Below are 18,393 nucleotides of genomic sequence, written 5' to 3'. Positions count from 1 at the left end.
AAAAAAAAATAAAGAATAGCCTGATGGGAACTGAAGAGATGGCTGGAGAAAGCACCCTCTGGGAGGGCCTTCCAATCAGAGGGAAAAGTCCCAAGGGCAGAGTTCCATTGCTGAAAGGATCTTCCAGGATGAAGAGCTTTCTGCGACATAGTGAAGTCCAACAATCACAGCATCATACAGTGAAAGCTGGAAGATACTTTAGAGGCTATCCAGTTCAACTACCTCATTTTACAGATGAGGAAACTAAGATCCAGAAAGGTCAAGTGTAATCACAACGATGTAGCTAGTAAGTAACTGAGATAGAATTCTGAGTCCTTTGACTCCAAACCCTTTGTCAAATGGCTTCTTACTTGACCCATGTTCACAGCTTTTCATTTGCTAATGAAAACAGAAATAGAGCAATGCTCAGTCTACTTCCTTGCTTCCTCCATTTTCCTGCTTTTAGAAGTCCATGAACAACTTCTTAATTTCTAGACCATTTCTCTTCTATCTTAACTTTTACTGTCAGAGAGATGTTTTTGACCAGAATGATTATAAATTGATTATAAATACACATAAGGTAAAGTAAAATATTACTTAGCAAATATTAATATTTTGAAGGATAACTAATACATAATAAACATGCCTAAAATTAAAAAACAAGAAGTTAGTTATAAACAATTTAATTAAAGAAAAAATGAATAATCTTGTGATTACAGAGGTTGAATAATCTGGAATAGATAGTCCCATCAAAACAGAATATGCTTCCATTTTGATCTTATACCGATAAGTATTACAAGATATTGTTCTATGCTCAGTTTCTACTATACTACTTTTCAGTTTTCCCAATCATCTTTTAACCAAATAATGAATTATTGTCCCCAGATTTTAAGTCTTTACACTTGTCAAATACAAGATCACTATATCTATTTGCTGCTGCAAATTATCTGTATACTCTGTTCCATTGATCTGTCTTTCTATTTCTTAGCCAATACCAGATAGTTTTGATAATTACTGCCTTACAATAGAGTTTCAGATCTGGTGTTTTTAAGCTCCTTCCTTTACATTTTTCTTTCATTAGTTCCTTTTATATATTTTTTTGTTTTTCCAATGAATTTTGTTATTACTATTTCTAATTCAATAAAATATTTTTCATATATAATAAATAATTTAAAAATAATTATTAAATGAATTTTAAACTAATTCATAGTTCAAAAAAAAACTTCTAGCAGAAAGTTAGGGGAGAAAGCCAAAGGGATCCATTATTTTATACTTTGACAAGATACATTGAATAATTTAAGCAATAAGAACCAGGGATGAAAGCAGGATCACCATTGTATTTAATTTTCTCCTTTTCTTCCAATGGTTGGATAGACATTTGCCATTAGTTCTGAGGTATTTTTTGTTTGCTTTCTTTCTGTCTTTTTTATTGCTGGCTATTTGTAATGAACCAAGATGAAAATTCTATCCCAGAGGGCCAAGAAAAAGAACGATTAACAAGTAACAAGAGACAAGGGACACTTCTGGTTAGTGACTCTTGAAAATTTGTCACGACCTTTGTGGAAAAGAAAATGAGCTGGTAAATCATTGTTTTGTTTGTTTTTTTTAATCAAGTGATCACATCCTACTCCAGGGATACATATTTTTTCCCATAGGGAAAAACAAATCCTCCTACTGTTTTTATTTTTGTAAACCCAAGTATTTTTCATGCTGTAATGATAGCTTTATGAATATATCCAATCCCAGGATATTCATCACAAAGAAACTAACCAACCCCCCCACCCTCCAGCCCCCTCACTCCCTACAGCAGGTCTATCTCCCTGATTGCTCCTACATCTGCTTTTGCAAGAGGAACAGGTGCATGGTTTTTTCATGGATCACAGTTTGGCCCTCTCCCTCCTCCTGGCAGAGCAGAGAGAAGTGGGGTTCCGGGCCAGGATGGTGGCAGCCTTCCAATGGCTAACTGGGATTTTTCCATTCAGAGTAAGCATGGGGCATCGATGGGCTGTCTAAACGCTAACAAGATAAGAGGGCGATTGATCTTTGTATTAACCCCTTTCCCCAGGCAGGTGAGATCCTTCCCTGCCCTCCTGGGCTCAGCCATGCTGCTCACTTACAAAGCTCATCCAAGCACCATTGTGGCTTTTCAAGTTGTCTCAGCTTCTTCTTGAGCCACTAGCATCACTGGCCCATTTCTTGCTTTCACACAATCATCTCCCGCTAGCAAACACATCTGCCCCTCCCCAGCTCCATCACCCTCCACATGCAGTCAGGTGAATCTCATCCACATGGAGTTAAACTGAAGAGGAGGCTCTACTGGAATGCTTAAAACTCAGCTCTGTCTTCATCCGTGTTCTTTTCAACATTTTTTTGTCAATAAAGATTGTTATTTAAATCTAATATAAATATTTATATATATGTTTGTATTTATATATAATAATATAAATATATGTATATTTGTAAATATAAAGCTTGCTTCACAAATTATATTTAAATTACTTGATCAGTTTTCTGCATCCAATTTTAAAAAAATTATGTAACAACTATTTTATTAGTTAATTAAGCAAGAGGCAGTATAGTTTAGTGGATAGAAACTGTCCTTAAAAATTAAGAAGTTGGAGCACCAGCCCTAAAGTTAGGAAGACCTGACTTCAAACCTGGCCTCAGACACTGAACACTTCCTAGCTGTGTGACTCTGGGTAGGTCACTTAACCCCCAATTGCCTCAGCAAAAAAAAAAAGAAAAAAAAAAGTTAAGAAGACAGGATTTCAATTAACATCTTTGAAATATCCTGAGCAAGTCCTTTAACATCTATTTGCCTCAGTTTCCTTATCTGTAAAATGGGGATAATAATAGTAGCTACCTCTCAGCATAGCTGTGAGGATCAGATGAGGTAATAATTATAGAACAGTGTCAGGCACATAGTAAGCATTTTATAAATGTGAGATATTATTGTAATCACAATTGTTCTTTTTTGGTAAAGGGAGTTTCCTCACTTGGTCATTCCCAGTGAAATCTTAGATCCGTGTTATTATCTCAGTTTATCCTCACAATAACCCAAGAAGTAGCTAGGTAGTCTCCTTATTATATCAATAACTCATTGGAATAATTCCTTTCTTCTTTTAGGTGACAAATCATTTATTTTCTCTGAACATCTCATCTGGTCCTGAGGAACATGAAGCCTACTAGACCCAGGTAAATAACCTATCCTCAATTTTTTTTTCTTGAGAATAAAGCAAAGTTCTACTAAATTACAGCAGGAAGGCGGCACGATAATTGTATAAATATGTAAACATATATTGGATTTAACATATATTTCTACCATGTTTAACATATATTGGACTAGTTGCTATCTAGGGGAGAGTATGGGGGAAATTAGAATACAGGATTTTGCAAAGGCTGATGCTGAAGAATTGTCCGTGCATATGTTATGGAAAATAAAAAGCTTTAATCAAAAAAATAAATAAATTTCAGCTGGAAGGAAGAGGTTTTATTGATAAAACAAAAATGTATATCTGCTATGAGGCTTATGTTTTTCTTTTTCTCTTTTAAATGGGAGGTAGCTTTGCATAAGAGGCAGAGAAAAGAAACATTAGATAGAAAAAAAAGGAATAAAAAGAAAAACAAATTCATTTTTCAATTATCCAATAATTTTGAAATCCAGGTCAAAACTCTGTGATTTTGAGAGTTTGGCCACAACTGGATAGGCAGGAAACCAAGGTGCTGTATTCTATCCCCTTATGCACAATGTGTTTTGTGTGTGTTGAGCTATTCTTTAGCCTCAAGGTCACCCCTGAATCTTGGATAGCAGATTTATAAATACATGCTTTGGTCACAAAGGAGACCAAACTAGAATAGGAAAGGACACAGAAGGTGAAGTAAATGCCACAAATGTATCATCACTTCTAGAAAAACAACTCTAAGAAAATTAGATTCAAAATTAGATTGGCAAGCCAATAAAAATATATAAAACTAAGAAAATCAAAGCACAGATCTTGCCCTCCGGCAGCTTACATCCCAATACATGCCAATGGCAAAAGATAGAAAGTAGAAAAGAGACTTGCTATGAAAACCTGAAAAGGGAGAATTTGTTTTTGGCGTGTGGTGGGGTAGAGAAGGGCAGACTTCACAGGCAGATAGGGTTTCAGTTTGATTTGGAGCAAAGGCAAGAATTTGAGCCCATTCTGGACATGGGGAGGTTTGAGCAAAGGTGATGGGCAGAATGAGATGGAAGGGAGTTGATGAGACAAATGGGACTGGATGCCACATAATGAAGGAGAAGTACCTTTAAAAAAGGCTAAAAAGCTAGGTTGTGATTATATTTTAGAAAGCCTCAAATGCGAGTCTAGGTAGTTTAAACTTGATTTGATAGCAATAAGAACCTGCCAAAAGCTTTCAAGGAGAGGAACATTATGATCAAAGCAGTAGATTAGAAAACTGTGACAAATGCCATCTTCTACAAAACCCAGTACTGTAGGCTCCCATCTAGAAGCAGTGGGAAAGAGACTACTTTATCCTATACCTGGGAAGCTCTAAAAGGGAAAAAACAAAACAAAAGGAACTTATGTTAAGCATTCTCATTTTCTCTTCAATACATTGAGCTAATAAGTCATTTCTTGGGGTCCCACAATGCCATTTCTAGTCACTGAGTGGGTGGTTGTCTCGGTCACATTGAGAGCCTTTAAAGACCTTAGCTTAAAAAGGCTAAGTCCCCTGCTGCATCCAGAGCCATCACCAGGGGTTCTGATCCATATCTTGCCACTGGAGGTTCTGGAGGAGAAAGGGAGGCTGGTGACTGTGCACAGCCCTCCCTCATTCAGATCAAATTTACTTGAACATCATGGTGTCACCTCCCTGATGTCCTGGTCCTCTGAGAGAATGAAGGACAAATAACAGCAACAACCATATCATAGTGACTCCTGGATTCTTCCTCCAGATGAATATCTCATTTCTTCAGTTCTCTCTTAAACTGAGTAGGGAGCTAGTGCTCAAGAATTAGTCAAGAAGACCTCTTCTCAGACATTTAACTAACTTTGGGATACCATACAAATCACTTAACCTCTGTGCCTCAGTTTACTCATCTGTTAAATGGAAATAATCATACTAACTACCTCCTGCTGTTGTTGGGTTGATCAAATGAGATAATACATTGATACATTTTAAACTATAAAAATAAATAAATCTGTTATTAATTAGTTTATTCTATCACTAGATCTTCACTTCTGGTTGACTAGACTCTTATAAAAGCCACTTAATTGGTCTTCCTGATTTTAGTTTCCCATCCTTGTTATGGTCATATTATAGTTAATATTCTATATTGTGGGGATTAGAGGTATGGTGCTCCTACAAGCTGGCAAATTCGTGTTAAAAATTTTAGTCCTCCCTTCATACAAGAGAAGTCTGAATTAGTATGGCATTAAAAGATAAAATATGTTGATAATATATAATGCTATATATATTAGGCATTTCTGAGTTTGTAAACTTTTTTTCTGTGTCATCTGTAGCTTTCACAAAACTCTTAAAAATTTGTATTTAATTTCTTGTGCAAACCCACAATATGTCAAAATCATGATATGGAAAGTCACGATGTGGAAGGTAAACTTTACTTCCATTAAATCCTTTATCTGATACAGCCCATCATACCAGTCTTTATAGATCTTGACCCTACGATCCAACATACTTAATACTCATCTCATTTTTGTGTTCCACGAGAGACATTAATGTGTAATAGAAAGAACTTTGCATTTGGGGCCAAGCATGCTCCCTCTAACACCATTTATTTCATTTCACCTGCTAAGTCTTGGGTTCCTCATCTATAAAATGGGGATAAAAATCCCTGTTAGTACCTGTCATGTAGGATTATTATGAGGATAAAAAGAGATCATGAATGCAAAAGTGCTTTACAATCCTTAAAGCACTACATTAATGTCACTCATTACTAGCATGAGAGTTATTATGTTATATCCAATAGAAAGCTCTTCTCAAAGTCAGAGACTTGAGTTCATGTTCTGTCTTTGATATATACTGACTATATGATCCGGGGCAAATCTCTTAATCTCTCCATTCTGTAGGCGACTCTTTAAAACTACAAATTGATGAGAAAGCACTGACCTACATTGGAAGAGAATTTCCTCACCTGGCACTTCCTCCTGCTAGTGAAATCCCCCTTCCAGCCGCTATTATCCAGAAAGCTGCCATGTATTCTTTCTAAGACCGGCTTCTTGTTTACCAATAAACCATGTTGAATGAGGACGTTCCACTAAAGACTCTGGGTTAGCATCAATCTCTTTATCATTACTCTTTGGATCTGGTCCTTCATTCAGTTTTTAATTCACCCGTTCTCTGTTTCCATCCATCTTTTATATAGGAATATTTTGAGGAACTTTGTCAATTGCTGTGCTGAGATCTCTGGATGTTATTTCTACAGCATTTCCCTGATCTCACTGCCTAGTAACCATGTCATTTCTATTAAATGCCATCCTGTTAGATTGGGCTCATCATTCCAGCCTGTCAAGACCTTTTTGGATCTTGACTCTGTCCCTAGTGAATTAACTCTCCCTTCCAGCATCATGTCATCCACAGATTTGTATTTTCATCCAAGTGTCTGATTTTTAAAAAGCCATTGATAAAAATTTCCCTTTTGGCAGTCTGACTTCTAAAAGAAACACATTATACCCCGAAAGGAGATTTGTTATACCTTTCATGTAAAAGCCAGGAGGAAAAATGTGCCAGCAACCTCTTGCCAGTTGAAGGGGTCACTTCTAGCCCTAGGTGATCTGAAATGTAAAGGGACCTGTGAGCAGGGGTGACAGCTAGTAGAGTTCAAAGGGTAGTCAGAGCCTCAGAGAGGAAGTCTGCTGCCCTTTCAGAAACATGCAAATATCAGCTGGCATACTTTTAAGAAGGAAGAAATGGAACCTACAAAAACAAAAGGTCTTTCTAGGGTAGCTGAGACACTTCTCCTAACAAAAAGCAAATGGAAGGCTCTAATTGGTATGCGCTGCTAATGAACCACAAGTCAACTAGTGACTTCCCTTCTCTAGTAGAATTTCCCAGAAGTTCCTCTTCCTGCACCAAAAAAAAAAAAAATAAATAAATGTTTCTTTCCTGGACTATTGTAATAGCTTCTTTTTGGGTTTTCTTTACTCAAGTCTCTCCCATTCCAATGCATCTTCCATAAAAATGATTTTCTTCAGTACAAGTCAGATCATATCTCCATTGCCATCCTTCCCACTCCCTCCATGCAAATTCCAAAGGCTCAAAATTTCCTTTAAAATCAAATGCAAACTCCAGTTTGTCACTGAAAGTTCTTCACAACCTGTACCCTCCCTATCTCCTATATTAGTCCTCTCCACCTCTGGCACTTGATGCTTGTAGGAGCCGAGGAATCAATGTACGTTTAACCTCTTCAGTTTCTCCCATCTGTAAAATAAAATCATTTCAATCCCCATTCATTACTACAGTCAGTGGAGTCAAAACCAAGTAGAAATAAGGATTAATAAAGGATCTCTTCTGGTACATATTAACTTACAAAAGCACAGATTAACATGATCTATGTTCTATTGTCATTATTGGAGAAAGAAATGATCAGCATAGCTGCCTTCCAAGAAAATCTCAAATGGGGATATGAAGATTTGGATATTACTGAAATGACTAAAATAATGAACAAACATTTTCTCTTGTATTTTTATTTATTTTGTTAAATATTTCTCAATTACATTTTAATCTAGTTTCAGTTACACTTAGAAGCCTCCAGAGGAGTGTTTGGCATCTGTGATCTTGATTCTTTTCCAGTTCTAAATCCATGAGTCTATAATTCAAATAGTCCATGGTCCCATTATATTGGCCTACAAGCTACCTTCACTAGCTCCATCTCCAGTATTCATGTCTTACAATGGCTAGAATCTCCCAGACCCAGAATGCATTCTTGTCTGTGTCTCTTAAAATTCCTGATTTTCATCAGGACTCTCTTTGTGCACATGACACCTTTCTTCATCCTTAAGTTATTTTTTCTCCCCAAACTGCCTCATATTAATTTTGTTGCTATCCTATGCATACCTATACCTATATCTATATCTATATCTATATCTACATCTATACCTATATATGTAGGTATAGATGTAGATATAGATATAGATAGATAGATAGATATGTATATATACATATATAGGTATATATATATATATATATATATATATATGTATGTATATGTATACTCTTTTCCCCCCACTTGAATATCTACTCTCCTTGGGGGCAGAGATTACGCCGTGTCTTTGTATCCACAGTGCCCAGATGCTGAATATATTCTTGTTATTTGATAAGAATGATAAAAAGAGCATGTGGAAGGATCTTTTAAAAGTTACCAGATCACCCTCCAATGTGCTAGCCCAAAGTGTGGTTTTTAACTCTGTCAGCCTCCTTTTTCTTCCCAGGAGTAAGAGATCATAGGGAAGCTCCAAAGTCATCCTGAACTAATAGAAGAGTAAAGACCCAGCTTCTGGGTCCAGAGAATTCCATATAGCAGTTTAGTTCCTTTGATCAAATTCCTTAACCTTTTACAGCCTTGGTTTCTTGATCTCTTAAATAAGCATGAGGATATCTGTCCTTTCTCAAAGGGATGTTGGGAGGTCAAAAAGCAGTGTGGAAGTTCAAAGTTTCATGATTATCATGATATATTGTGGGCTAGGATACCAGAGGAACCAGGAAGGTGTAAGTGAACTCTCTCGCCTCCCCCTCACATCCTCATAGAAATTCTTATTACAGCAACAAGCACAGAAACTATATGGGCACCATTGGGCAGTTCCAGCTAACTACACTCCATAGGTGGATTGATCTGGGACCCAGTTGTGAGCCCTTTAAACCAGCCAAATGTTAAAAGTACCTTTAGAACTTTGGCATACATCTCCAGACACCACAGGGAACCTCCTCACTGACTACTTTAAATGTCCCTGCCCATGGATTTTATTTTTTCTTTTGTGAACTTTTTTTTTAACTGCCTTGGGAACTGCTTTTACCTCAAGGTATTTGTATATATTTTTATTAAAAGGTTCTGAATAATCCATTTTACCAGATATTGACAAATGGCAAACTTTTGTCCATCCAGAAGCAATGTGTTACAGTGAGTAAAACACTGGTCACTAAGTCATACACACCTGATTTTTAATTCCACTTCCAATATTGACTAGTGATGTAACTTGAGCCAATTAATTGCTGTAGACCTCAGTTTCTTCATCTATCGAACGAGGGAAGCATATGATGAATGCTAATGTTGCTTCTTACTCTAAATCTGTGAACTATTATTCCTTGGTCTTTTGTCATGGCTCCCTTTGCTTCCTTTTTGGTCCTACACAGTAGATAAACCTATCAATCAACAAGCATTAATTAAGTATCTACTTTGTGTCAGATCCCAAAGGAAAAAGGGAAACAAAGACATATGATGGAGGATGAACACAAAAGCATCAAATGGTCCATGGATCGCTAAACCTCAGAATGAGTGTTGAGGCTCCAAAGAAAGGGTCGTGCTTGTTGCTGTTGTAATTTTGGTATGTTGTTTTGCCGATATTGAGAAAAAGATGAGGGTGAGGGAAAGGATAGGTGGATGGGACAATGATAGGAAGGCAGAACCCCCCTCATTGTACCTGTTTTCTGCCAGAAAGAATAACCTTTGGACAATAAAAGAGAGAACAAAAGAGGTGGATAGAATCATAATCTGGAAGGAATCTCAGAATCCATCTGGTCCATCCCCTTCATTTTTGGATAAGAAAAGTAAGGCTAATCTGATGAAATGATTCCCACCCAGCGTTAGACAGAGAGAAAGATCAGAAGCAGGACAGACTGAAAATGTTCTGACTCCAAACTTAATCCACTGCACCATGAAATTCGAGATAAGAAGTAAAAGAGAAAAAATATTACTAGCATCTCTTAATGAGTTCAGATCCTTGAATCCAGGAAAACTGTATACCAGTATATCACATGAAATAAATAGCAAGTTTGAGTAGGGAGCCACTATCAGTGATCTGCGAAAGATCATGAATCGGTTTCTGTAAACTATATATCACTGCATTTGACTTTAATTCCTGATAAAATTCTGGATTATTATTATTAAAAGAATGGCTGGTAAATATCTAGAATAGGAAGCAATAATCACTGAGGGACCATATGACTTTAACAAGCATGAATCTTGCCGGATTTTACAAAGAAAGCATAATTTCATAGTTCTAGGGGTTTTAATGACATACAAATAGAGTATGAGTCAACAATGTGATGTGGGAGTCAAAAGAACTAAGAAAATCTTAGATAGTATAAGAGAAATGAAATGTCAGGGGCTAGAAACGTAATAATCGTATGATTGTCTGTCCCAATCTAGGAATCTCTTGTTAATTCCACTTCTAGGGTATTGTGTTCAGTTCTGGGAATTGTGTTTTAGAAAGGATATTAATAATTAATTATTGATGTCTGATTGAGACAAAGTAAAAAAAAATATTGAAGAATCTATAGATCATATCATATGAGCACTGAGTTGAAGAAACTGGGGATATTTAACCTCCAAGAGATGAGATCTGGGTGTGAAGGGATTCGGAACAGCCATTGTCAGATTTATTTGAAGGACTTTGATGGAAGAAAACAATTAGCCTTTTCTTATTAACACTAAGATTCAGAACCAGAATCAGTGACTAGAAGTTGGAAAGAAATAATGTAGAATAGATATAAGGAAAAGCTTCCTAAGAATTAGACCTGTGGGAAAAAAAGAAATAAACTGTCCTTGGGATACCCTCTCTAGAGATTTTTGAACCCAGCCTTAATCACCTGTTGGGAATGTTTGTGCCCAGATATGAGCTGATACAGGAGGTTTAAAAAATCTGAAATTTAGAAAATAAAAAAAAAAAAACACTCAGATGTTCTTCATTGTTTTAACTTCCAATTTGAGGACAAGTAATAATAATATTTCTTTATTTGCCTATTTGGGAAAATGTTCATAAAACAATAAATAAAAGTATAATTAGAAATATATAATCCTAGGAGAGTAAAGCAAGTAAGTGTTAGAGCTGAAGGGATAATGTTAGGGATTAATACAATGCTTCAGTGTAATCCTTTAAAAAATTAAAATTAAGTTTTATGTTAAAATATTCCAGTATGATTTTTTTCTGGGGTCTTTATGCTATAAATAATTTTGATTGCTATGGTAATGTGAGAAATATGAATGGATAATATCTATTCCCTGTAACCAGCATTTTAGGAGAGTGTCATGGTTAAAAATAGATGGCTGGGAAACAGAACTTCTGGGTTTTATTCCCAACTCTGCAGCTGAACTCTTTAAGTGATCTTGAGCAATTAGCATCAATGTGATGAAGTTTTTCTCATCTACCATTTGGAGGAATGATGAAGGGGACTTAACTAAGAAAAGAGATTTTTTTTTCCCCTTGAATCCTTCTGGTCCATACAAATTTTAGTCCTCAGTAACAAATATGTGGCTACCACTTTGGGTATAAAAGTACTTTTACCCCAGAGGCCCCAACTAATAGCAATGGATAGAAATCATAAAGACACACATTTAGCCTTGATAGCAAGGAAAACCTCCTAAGGATGAGAGATAAATAAAAGTGGAAGGAGCCTTGTAGGGATGTGATGGGTTCCATCTCTTTGGAGGTCTTCAATCAAAGACTGGAGGACCTCTTGTCAGCTTTGCCATAGAGAGCATTCTCTTTCGGGAATATAGTTTGGACTAGATGGTCCTCTAAAATCCTCCCCCCCCCCTTTTTTTTTGTTCATTCCCACTTTTTCTTATTCCTCTGTTTTCTATTCTTCTCATTCCTTATTTCTTATAAGACCTTCCCTCCCATAAAGTAATGCCTTATAATGCTTTAAGTACTTTTCTCACAACTAATCTAGAAAAGGTCTCATTAAAGTTAATCTCCCTTCTCCACCCTGCCAACAATCTAATACCAATAAATATCTATCTTCTCCTTCCCCTTAGCCTTGAGGTGGGGAATAGGTTTGTATTTTTTTCTTCTTTGTATCCTTAACACTTAGCATAATGCCCTGCACATAATAGACATCTAATAAATACTTGTTGGTTGAGTATGTGATTCCTAGCATTAGAAGCAGAATTTAAGCCCAAGTCTCCTGAATCTAGCTATCATTCCATGACATTGTTTCCACCAGTTTATTTCCATCAAGTACATTCCATGATACTCACCAAAAATGATTCCCTCACATGGGGGGTGGGGGAGGGAAAGAATAAAAATTAAAAAGGTAAAAAGAATTAGACTAAAATCAAGGTTCCTTAACCTAGGGTTGTGTTTAAAAAAAAAAATATATATATATATATATATATATATATATATATATATATATATATATATATATATACACATATATATACACACACATATATATATATATATATATGGTTCCATTCCAATATAATTGGTTCCTTTTGTAATCCAATGTTCTTGCTTTTATGCAATTTCCAAACCTTATTTGGTAACAGGGTCCTTAAGCTTCATTAAACTGTTAAAGAAATCTACTACATGCAAAAAAGTTAAAATCCCTCTAAACCTCTTTAAACCTCTAAATCTATGGTTCTTTACTCTTATGAATTCTTTTACAATTCTTTCAATGCTTTTAAAATGTCAGAATCATAAAGCAAGGAGCAACCGGAAGAGAAAAAAACCAAAAGACTTGGGAAAAGCACACATGTGAGACTGGATCTCATTGGAAATTTCCTTTACATCTCTTCTTCCTGGGTGTCTAACCAAAGGTTAGCATGGACCAGGAGCACAGAATGTCTTTGCAGTAATTATCACAAGACTGATGGAATAAAAGCATCTGCCTTAACAGATGCCTTTAATTTCCACATGTACTTCTTGGAAAAAAGCAAATAGATGGAAATTCTCATGCTCATATTAGTAAGATCATAGCTCACCTGAACTGCTGAAAAATAATCATTGAAAACTTATGGGGCTTGCTTTTAGATCCATGGTTTAGCCTTTTGATCACTTTTGGGAAATCACGTCTGTCTAGTTTATTTTGAAGAATACTCCATGGTTTACAAAGTCTTTTCATGTCACGATCAGCCAGTCAGTCGCTAAATATTTATTCAGTGCCTATTATGCATCAAGGCAGCAAGGTGATTCACTACTTTGTACAAGCAAGATTTAGACAGATCAAATCGGAGGTCACCTTAGGGTACTGCTGAAAAAAAAGAAGCCCAGAAATATGAAGAGAATATTATACAGTGAAGGCATTTATTAACCTCCTACTCATTATATTACACCATGTAGGTGCAGAAAGAGATGCAAAAGTATAAACCATAGTCTCTGCTCACCACCACCATCTCAGTGGAGAGATAAAACTAACGGAGGTGAAACCAGAGTGATGATTTTAATGAGACATTTCACAGCATATAATTAAATAATAAATGGTATAGTACAGGCTATAAGAAGTTCACAAGAGGGAAAAAGAAATGTGAACTGGAGTAGACCAAGGACAGCTTTTGGATATAAATTACACCTTGGGTGATAAGTAGAATTGGGACAATTGGTGGTGCATTTTAATCATCTGGCCACTGGCATAATCTCAATGTTAGTCCAAACCTCTCCTTTCATAGTGAAAGAATCACTGTGGATGAGGATCAGGAAAGGAAATCCACTGGGTTACATTTCAGTAAATAAAAGTTATAAAATAAATACATATATGACAGTACATTTATGAAAAAAAGTCATAAAATAAAAATACACAAAAGCTAACTAGTTAAGTCAACAGGTATCTACTAAGGGTTTGCTATGTGCAAAGTTCTGTGGCTGAATATTGGAAAAAATTAAATACCGACAACCAAACAGTCTCTGACTTCAGGCACCTTATATTCTAGTATATGTGGTTATTATGTGTGTAGAGATACATATGGATATATGGATATATGTGTATGTTTATGTATATATGTGTGTAAGCTCACAGAGAGAGAGAGAAAGGGGAAAAATTACTGAGACAAAGAAAGCACATTAGGTAGAGTGAGAATCCAGAGTGAAGAAATAGAGTAATTTCTCCTGATGAAGAGGATGCTATTATATGGTTGTAGAATTTAGAGAGAAAAAGAGAGGACTTAGATCAGATTCCAGATCTGTCATTTGATATCTAGTAACTTTGGGGAGAGTTCTTTACTTGATTTCCATGTCTGAAAAATCATGGGCTAAAACTAGATTATATTTAAGATCACTTCAACTATATATTGAAAACTTTAAAGTGCTATTAAAGTATCAGCTATTATTATTGTTGTGATTAATTTATCATTAACTGTAACGAACAATTAATTAATGCTTATTGTCTTATGATGATGATGATGATAAAATAATGATAAATAACTCCCTTATCCTATAGAAGATGGGATTTCAGTTCTGACTTAGGGGAGCCTGGGAACCCAATAAGTAGAAATGAGAAGGGAGAGCATTCCAGATATGTGGGAAACAGCTAACAAAGTATCCAGAGCTAAGAGATGGCACATCTCATTTGTGGAACAGAAAGGAGACCAGCATCACTGGATTGTAGGGTACATGGTAGAAAGTAGGTATAAAAAAGTAGAAAATTCATAGAGTTTAAAGAATTCCAGAAGCACAAAATTCTAATGTTGGAAGGGACAGCAGTCCAACTCGTACCTCAACACCTCCCCTCCCCCAGCAACACACACAGCAAGTGGTCATCCAGTCTTTCCTTCCAGACCTCCAGTGAGAAGGAACCCACTGCCTCCTGCTATCCTTCTTACAATCTAGTTGGTGGATATAACACAAATATGGATTACTGTAATACAAAATGGAACATGATAAGTGAGATATAAACAAACATTTGTTCCCACAGCTGTTTAAAGGCTTCTACTATCTCAGTAGCTGGAACAGCTGAGCCCTACCTGAATAGCCAACCCCTCTGGATTTACAAGGCCATTTATGGTCCCTGCTCAGACATCCTTATAGTCAGAATTCTTTGGTGTGGGGGGTCCAAGAGGAGTGGCTAAACAGTCAGCATGAGGGCCCCAGGTACCTCTAATCGCTTCCATCCCATTGGCTATTTGCATAAATGTCCTCGTCACACAAACTCTTAAGAAGAAGAAAAGGCATTCCAAGTAGGAGAAACCTAGACAAGAGAAATAAAAATTAAATTGACATATGTAAAGGAGGTATGCAAATCAAAGATTTATTGATAATTTTATGACCTCCACATTCAGTTACAAGTCCCCATATGGAATTGTGACCCGCGGTTTAACAACCTAGAATATACAGGAAAGAATGTTGGCTTTGGAATCAAAGGTCCTGGGTTCAAATTTGAGATCTGCTACTTAGTTCCTGCATGTTATTGCAAATAACTTCTCTCTGCCTCAGTTTTTCATTTGTAAAATGAAGAGGTGAACTAGATGAGTCTCTTATCATTCTGAGTCTATGATGAGGGAAATAAGGTTAGCTAGGAAGGGTGAAATCTTTCCAGGTATGGATGGTCTTGACAAACCAGATGAAGGAATTTATATTTGATGTGGTAGGAAATAAAAAGTCACTGTAAATTTTTTATCAGTAGAGGTCTAATGTGATTTCACGAGAATTTTAGGAAGTTTATCTGACATATATAGCATAATAATAATAATAATAAATAGTTAACATTTAGATGCCTCTTTAAGATTTTTCTGGGAGAGATTAAGTGACTCCCCCAACTAAGTTAATATCTGAGTCAAGATTTGCACTCTGTGTAACATGTCACCTACCTGAATTATTTGAATGAAAGTAAAAACTATAGTCACAAAAGCCTACTTGAAGATTACAGACAGCAGGTAGTATATAGTCTACTATCTTCTGCCCTGATCAAGCTATATCTGGTTGTTTAGCCCTGGACATTATATTTTAGGAAGGAAATTGGCAATGCAATGCTTCCAATGGAAGATGGCCAACACTAAGGGAATTCAAAGCTATTCCCTAAAAGCATCAGTTGATGGACACGACAATGATTAAGGATAGAGAAGAGAAGTCTTTGGGGAGATATCCTAGCTAACTTCAACTATTCTAAGATTTCTCTTCTGAAAAAAGGGATTGGATTTGTTTTGTTTGGCATTGGCAGACAAAACCCATATGAATGACCAGAATTGAGATTTGGGATCCATTTAACAAAAAGCTCCTAAGGAATTTGAGTTATGCAAAAGGGGTTACTTCTATAAGTTATAGTAGTAAGCAGTGAACTCTTTCTCCCTGGAGATCTGCAGGAAGGAGCTGACACCACAGAAATGATTCCTGCTCAGAACTGGTCTGGATTGGGTAGTTTTTGAGGTGCCTTATTACTCCAAGGGTCTGAAACTTTGTGGTGAGGAGAACAATGATGTGATTAATGCAACAGCAAAGTCAAGAAGGGGAAGACAGTTTAGAGAAGAATCAGACAAATTCTTTTTTTGAATCTATCTGTCTTAGAGACGACATCTTAGGTCTTGATGGATCATTCTTCATGGACACAAGTCACTTTTATGCACAGCAAATTATAAAATAAGAGCTTGTGGATGAGCACCTGGTCCTAAAACTATTAACTGGATTATACTGAGAATGCAGAGCCTAATGAGGTCCCATACTGGAATAATGTCTCAGACAAACATTCAAGTTTGCTAGATGACTGAGTTGAAATCATTATTGCGTGTATGAACTGAATGTAAGTCCATTAACATCAACCACTACTGATCTTTTAGTTCCTAGGAAGTCAATGGATGCTTTGTGAGCAGATGGTCTACAGATTCGGGAGGGGGAGGATGGATCAATGATATTAAGTAAACAACTGAGTTATGAAGAGTAAAAGCTTCATATGTTCTGATGTGCTTTTTTCTTGGTGATATAGACAAAACTATAGCGTTAATAAAACAGGGCCAATGCTGGTGATTTATAGACAAAGAAGTAAAAATCGATCTGACTTTAAACTCAGTTTACTTTATGCCAGGGAATCTAGTGTGTTGGATTTAGAGGCAGGAAACCCTGAGATGTGGCCAAATCATTTAATTTCTGTAAGCCTCAGCCTTTTGGTCTGTGGAATGGGACTAATAATACCTCTAGTAACCTCAGTAGCAACAACAATAGTATTTAGATAGCATCTACTATGTGCCAGGCACTTGGCTAAGACATTTACAAATATTATCTCATCTGATCCTTACCAGATGATGGAAAGTAAGCTACTATTATTTCCATTTTATAATTTATGTCTGTTTCAGATGTAGTCAGATTTACCCAAAGTCACACAGCTAGTAATAATAACAATAATAATAAAATAACACTTATAAAGTGTTTACTATGGGTGAAGCATTATGCTAAGCACTTAAAATTATCTCTTTTAATCTTCACAATAACCCTGGGAAGAAGGCACTGCTTTATGCCAATTTTATAGATAAGGAAACTGAGGCAAACAGATTACTGATTTGCCCAAGGTCACATAGTAGTAAGGTATATATATATATGTGTGTGTGTGTGTGTGTGTGTGTGTGTGTGTGTGTGTGTGTGTGTGTATAACCAGTTATAGTAAGATGATCCATCACCTAGCTAGCCTCGTTTTCATACAAAAGACATGACGTCCGGATGCTGTCCCATTCACGTTGCTTTTCCCGTTTGATAGGTCCTGCCAGAATTAAATCATATCAAGTCAAGAAGTCATGTGTCAATTTTGATAAAGAAAGTTCAGAAAGTCAGGAGTGTAAACAAAGGAGGAATGAAGGAGTAAATGTGGCTGGCCAGGGTTTTGTCCTTAAAATGAAGGTTCTGAGATGAAACCATACAGAGGATGGGGACTCAGAGAGTGAAATAATCTTCCAGGGTGAGAAGACCACTAAGGAAGTTCACATTCCAATTGCATTACCTTTGAGAACAAACTCAGACTCAGCCCCATGCCGCAGACATTAGAAATCTGCCTGGTCCTAGAACAGTTCTGAGTATGAGCCCCAAGAATCAGTCAATGAGTCAGGTAAAGGGTAATTATTAAGTGATTCCCCTGTACTAGGTACTGTGCTAAATTCTTCAAGTCACTTAATCTCTAAATAACTAAAGTATTCAACTCAGATAGAAATGGGGGCCATAATTAAAGATTTCTGAAAACCACATATTAACTTAGAAAACTACATATTATCTGTTTTATTGTATTTTTATTTACTTTGTTAAATAATGCCCATCTATAATTTAATCTGATTCAACCTATACTCAAGAATATAATGGGACAAATACAGGAAATAGGCTAATATTTGGCAACTTTCTAAAATTATAAGTTTTCATTAGTAGATGGAGTTTCTTCACTGGGAGTTCCCTATAATAGTGAAAACCCAGGTCCAATTCTTACCCCTTATGTTTCTGTATGAATCTGTGATGTCCCCCATCAAATCTTAAATATATGTATATTATTTTTCCTCCCCTCATCCTTCTC

General features: G+C 36.2%; 1 protein-coding gene across 2 annotated transcripts in view; it reads left to right on the top strand.

The window, feature by feature from the left end:
• ADGRL2 (adhesion G protein-coupled receptor L2) overlaps positions 1 to 18,393 on the top strand; it is an 809,217-nt gene that overhangs the window by 176,650 nt on the left and 614,174 nt on the right. For both annotated transcript variants that reach the window (XM_074266407.1, XM_074266405.1), the window contains exon 2: positions 3,106 to 3,174. The gene's annotated coding sequence lies outside the window, so the exon portion shown is untranslated. The remainder of the gene's footprint in view (positions 1 to 3,105; positions 3,175 to 18,393) is intronic.

This window comes from Sminthopsis crassicaudata, chromosome 4 (assembly GCF_048593235.1).
Source record: "Sminthopsis crassicaudata isolate SCR6 chromosome 4, ASM4859323v1, whole genome shotgun sequence".
Classification (NCBI taxonomy): domain Eukaryota; kingdom Metazoa; phylum Chordata; class Mammalia; order Dasyuromorphia; family Dasyuridae; genus Sminthopsis; species Sminthopsis crassicaudata.
This window is presented reverse-complemented; position numbering and strand designations above follow the sequence as displayed.